General features: G+C 49.1%; 1 long non-coding RNA gene across 1 annotated transcript in view; it reads right to left on the bottom strand.

The window, feature by feature from the left end:
• Window positions 1-5787, bottom strand: part of LOC127748868 (uncharacterized) — a 77769-nt gene that overhangs the window by 10260 nt on the left and 61722 nt on the right. Inside the window, exon 2 of the long non-coding RNA XR_008010812.1 lies at window positions 3035-3158. This is a non-coding gene — a long non-coding RNA (uncharacterized LOC127748868). The remainder of the gene's footprint in view (window positions 1-3034; window positions 3159-5787) is intronic.

A 5787-nucleotide genomic window follows, 5' to 3' on the forward strand; every position in this document is an offset into this window, starting at 1 on the left:
AGCCAGTGCTAGTGCGTGCGTTACCGATGGACGTTGGACATGTGTGTGATGGGATGGGCCCTTTAACGTCTATGATGACTTAATCACTTAGCCGCTGCCAATGCCCTGTCATAGCTCTTATTTGCCGTAAAGGTACTGTATGCACTGAGGCAGGCGCGATGTCCTCGTAAGTTGTGTGTGTGTGTGTGTGTGTGTGTGTGTGTGTGTGCGCGCTGTCTATAGGTGTGTGTGTCGTATGTGTGCAGCTGAGTCACCTCGTGCGGGTCCTCGCAGGCCGTTCGAAGCGTGACGAACGGGGAGCGCAGACACCGTGAAAAAAACGTCTCTAACCCATTTAAGATTACATCTTCTGATGTCAAATGAAACATTTTGACCTGACCTTTCAAAAAGTAAATTGCTATAACAATAAGGAGTTACGACTAAACGACAAGAATGTGCCGTCACGTATACACGTTCATCGCAGGAGCATTGCAGGTTGATACGGCCCCGTTTCTGGTGTAAGAATTGTACGGGGAGTAGAGGTGTCGTGGAAACGAAGTGCTTTTTGCAGTGGAGGCGAGCGGGGCGCTGCCAGAGCGGTGCCAGGGGCTTCAGACTGATTGCGCTCGCCTTGACCTTGACGGGGCGTCCAGTCCTTGCCGCTACTTAGTGATACAGCTACACTGCCAGAAACTCTACAGGGTGAGCCCAACAAAGAACATCACGTCCGGCCTGTGATCAGTCGAACGAACTCATTTTGCATACCAAATTGAATAGGGGAGGAAGGATTTGTTATTTGGATTATGAGAACTTACAATTTTTTCTAAAACGATTTACAATGGTTCAGCCACATCTCAGGTTGCAGCGGCCCAGGACTGCATCGCACCTTTCTAGTCTGATTCACACAACACGGAGCGGCGCGATGCGCATCGCTTCACTGAGACCTAAACGGTGGAGGCGCTCACCAGCCGCGCGCGCGCTCACGCACACAGTCTCACACAAACACACACATTCGTACACTCACACACGCGCGTGCCCGACCGCACATGGGGTGTGCGAGTTCAGAATTTCACAACCCCTGGGCCGTACTAAACCATCTAGTCTAGATCTCACAATACTTTGGGTCCATACAAAACGACAACACATTTGTGTTTTGTTAGAATTTGCGAGCATGTGAGGACGATTTCTATTATTGGTGACCTCGCCATCATTTAAAAAGCCAAATCAAACAGTAGGATTATGCGCAGAGATTCGAAGAAAAGCAGACAAGACATCCAAAGGGGCGTCACTTGCCTGCTACTGGTGCAGTAGCTGTTCGGGTCGTCAGCCGCGGCGCGGCGATGCGCACGACTGTCAGCCGGAGAAAAGCCCCGCAACTCTGTGCAACCAGTATGAACGATAAAAGAAAACCAGAAGGAGACGAAAGAGAGAGAAAGAGGGGCCCAAGGAAGTGGGGAGGGGGCACTGAGGAGGAGGAGGAGGGTGCTGAGCGACAGCTGTTTCGTTCTCAGCACCTTACCGTGTGCCTACTGTGCGTGCGCCCCCCCCCCCCTGCCGCAGCAGGTATGTCCGAGTTCACATGTTTCCTTCGTAATGTGGGCCGAACGTCATGTGAAGTACGATCCCCTGACAGGTGCGATGCGCATGCACGCGCGTCCCTGCACACACACACGCACACACACACACACAGCACCCACAACAAAACGGGAAGATTTCGGTCGGGATAACATGCATAATGAAGCAGCAGCGTAGACCTCCCACCGGCGGACAGGGCGGCGCAGCGCCGTCCGTGAAGCGAAACAAAAATCATGTTTGTTAAAATTGCGCCCGCGTCGCCGCAGGAAAAGAAGGATCAGCGCAAGTCAACAAGTATTGTTGTGGAATCAAAGAAGGTTGATATGGTGATATGGCACTTGCATGTCGGCATATTAAAAGTGTGGGCGAACTCTTGGGCCCAGGAAAGAGAAGAGGGGTTATAAACTGCAAAAACATTAGTTTTCAGGAAACACAAAAAAAGGTTCCCCTCAATTATGAGAAAAATAATTATTAAACCTTCTCCTCACTCTATAAACAATGGCACACAAAAGGAGTCAGCAAGTCTAAATATCAAAGATCAACAATTCTGAGGAAATAAGTGCCTTGTGTGCGCTCAGTTAATGATAAACGGGTACCTTAATATTCTCAGTTTGGGGTTAGGAAGTACTGGATCCCCCTTTCGCTTTCTGAACAACCTTCAAATGACGGAACGTGCATATTTTCGGGGATAACGTCAGCAAAGAGTATTGCACGGTCTTTTGTGATGGTGCTTGAAAAACAAAACAAAAAACAAACGCAATAATAAACTGATCTCGCGTATTTCTGATGACCAATCTCTAATTATGAAGCGATTGCTGATCTCAGTTCGTTCGTAAGCTTCGGTCGGTGATAAGTAATTCAAAATGATTCCAATTTTGAACACTATAAACATCGTTCAAAATGATGAGTGAGAAATTTATAATTCACTTCAACGCGCAAATGAACCATGGGAATCAGAATTGGATTATTTTCTTCGCGCAACAATATGCGACTTACGATTTGCAGCTCCACTCATCACAGTGTACCGGTCCGTCCGGCGAGCACCGATACGCTCACGGCCCGCACCTCGCCCTGCACCCCCTCGTGTTGTCTGACACGGCCGTCCTGACGCCGCAGCCGCCGCAGCACCGCGGAGCACCGCGCACATTAAGATTCATTAGACAGAGGCGCCTCGTTAACATTCTAACACAATTAAGGTTTTGCATGCGTGGACGCCCTGCCGCCCGACCTCTTGCATCCCTCTGCCTGCCCCTTCCTCCCTCTCTCCTCTCCCCCTCTCTAACCCAGTCGTCACATTTCGGTAATGCGATACAATACAAAGGGATAACGCACCGTGACTGCCCCCTGCTTCGGATCGCATCGAGCGCGCGCGTGTTTCGTATCTCTCACACAAGGCACTGTGAGCGAGCGCGCGGGCGGGGTCCCAGAGAGGGACGCTTTTGCGGCGAGCAAGTGATACACTTCTAGGAGCGCTGCTTACCGAATCAGTGTACGAAGTCACGCGCGTCCAAGTGCACTACTGTCCTCTCGACCATCGCGCCGTGCCTCGCGGGGTATCGTCACGCGGGTCCGAGGATGGGCGGCAGGCTCGAGGGGTATCGTCACTGCAACAAAACATTGAAGTATCATACAATACTGAATATAAATTGTGCTAAAAAGAGTTTTTTTAGGCATCACGTTGCTGTAGTAGCTGCTGCTGCTGCTTGATCTCCGCGATCAAGATATGGTAATGCCAGCGTCCTCTTATTACAGCTGACAGGTAATTAGTAATTAGTATTTTGTCTCTCTCGCACCTCCGCGCCGCGCGCTGCGCCGGACGGCAGCAGCGGGACCTCCGGCCCGTGATAAATTATCTAACTCTCCGCGGGGTGGCCAAAAAATTTTGGAGGGGGGCAAAGCAGGAAGAATCATCTCATCCTCACCTGGGTCGGCCAGGAGTTGGGGGAAGAGGGAGGAGGGAGGGGGGTTCGGGAGCCCTGTCCAGCACGCTGGAGAACTGAACTGGAGAAGGGAGACAGGGGGGGGGCTAAGAGCCCGCGGGTCAGATTTCCGTCGCAACCCGCGACCAAGCGTGTCGTCCAGACACGGAGCGGCGGGAGCGCCAGAGGGGAAGGAGAGAAGAGGGGAGGAGGGAGGAGGGGAGGTGAAAGGGACTGAAAGACGAAGAGCACTGCGCCGTGGAGGCTTCAGACTGGCGATTGGGGGCAGGGCAAAGGAGGTAAATACACTGTCCTCTTCTTTTTCTTCAGTGTAACTACCCCCTCACCCCTCTTATTGCATTTTCGGACATTTAGAAAAGAAAACAGAAAACTAAAACTTTTAAGTATGGCAACTAAAATGACAAGAAGTTCTTAAAGACGTAATTCATGAAACCGATAAAGACTTCCAACGTAAAAATTTCGTGGCTTACAACCAGCGCCTACTGCACGGAGCTGAGTCGGGGCCTCTGCTTCTTCCAATCCCTTTCCTGCTTGACTCAAAAATTCGGAGAACACTGTACGCGTTATGGCAGCCCACACCAAGCAGCCAGGTGTGTCTTTCTCTCGGCCGTCTCTCATTACGATGAAGCCACTCAAGGAATTCAAAACTTTTTCGCCCTCAATTCTGTCGCAGTCAGCTGTTCTGCGGAAGCAGCAGACAGGCGGAGGGCACCAGGCAAAAAGCTTTAATGGGCATATCAAATGCAGGTCACTGTAGCAACAGTCAAAATCGACAGTTTATTCACAATCTGTGGCATTTCACGCCTCTGTGCGAAAATTCTAAACGTGCTGTCCGAGTTTGAAGTATAGTTTTGTTTGTAGTTATATAGTTGGGATACAAATTTGCATCCGGTAGAGAAGAGCTTTCGAACACTCCCTTCCCACTTAGTGGGTGATATTTTGAGTACGTGGTTTTTTAAAACATTACAGATCCACGGTGTTGGATTTGTGTATTGATCAGTTATGACATTAAGTCGAAAGAGCATAATACACTTAGAGATAACAGCCGCAGGGCAGAGCCATACAGAGTGGTTGTGGCGGGAACGCTTGCGTATGGTGGTCGTGGCCCGTGCGCACGCGGTCCGCCAAGGGACGCCTGCCAAATCCACGGCCTTGTCATTCAAACGTTCTTAGAGCCACGCTACGCCACGCCGGCCGACCCGGGCGGCGAAAAACAGAGCGAAGCCGAGCCGTGCTGCCGCCGTCGGCTCCAAAAAGTCTCTCAATCCCGTCCGGTTTGACGTGGAAAGGCGGCCCGCCCTGGCCCAGGCGATCGACGTTGCCACCGATGTGATGTGTGGAAAAAAGGCAACACTCACGCATGCACACAGACAAGTAAAGAAAAAAAGGAAATTATTGAAGAAAATGTAACAACAAAATTGTAATGGATTATGGCGAAATTTTCGTAAGCCGAAAAAAGTATGGGCTCAGGTGTATATTAGTAAGCTTCCCAGGTGGAGGTCTATATATGCTTTATATATAATTATATATGTTCTGTATATGGTAATATATGTCCTCATATATGAGCACATATATGACCATATATTACCGTATATTGATTATATTTAATTGTATATGGGCTCATACCATATATAGGTCCATATATTACCGTATATGGACCCATATATGGTAACATATAAGCCCATACACAAGCATGTATGATCATATATAACCATATACATACAACCAACCATATATGTAGACATATATGTCGTCATATATAAAGCATATATCGCTGTATATGATCATATACAAATCATATGGCCATATACAACCACTTTTACCTGGGTTATTATTCTTTCAATCAATCTGCTTCAGATTCTTCCATGCTTAGTTGGGTACAGCAGTAATTCATACATTTCTTCATATTTTATTGTTTTTTTCGGTTAACATGTGTTTTGTTTTGTTTTTTTCTCTGAAATGACAGGCAGACAAGATTGTCTTATGCATGAAATGAAAATGTTACACTGTTTCACACAAGCCTAGCTCACAAAGTTGCCGCCGGCTCTTCTCGGTCCAACTCCAGAGGCAGTGCTTTGATGAAATTGCTCTCAGCTTACGGCGCAAGCCACCGGCGAGGAGGATGAGGAGGCAGCAACAGGCACCAGGCACCACTACCACCACCACGTACTGCTGGACCTAGACAACTCCACTGCACACACTGGAGTGCACGGGGGAGTCCGAGACAGAGGGCGCACAAAGCCAGTGAGATTGAGAGAGAGAGAGAGAGAGAGAGAGAGAGAGAGAGAGAGAG

The sequence above is a fragment of the Frankliniella occidentalis genome, unplaced genomic scaffold, assembly GCF_000697945.3.
Source record: "Frankliniella occidentalis isolate FOCC.00 unplaced genomic scaffold, Focc_3.1 Scaffold17, whole genome shotgun sequence".
Taxonomy (NCBI): domain Eukaryota; kingdom Metazoa; phylum Arthropoda; class Insecta; order Thysanoptera; family Thripidae; genus Frankliniella; species Frankliniella occidentalis.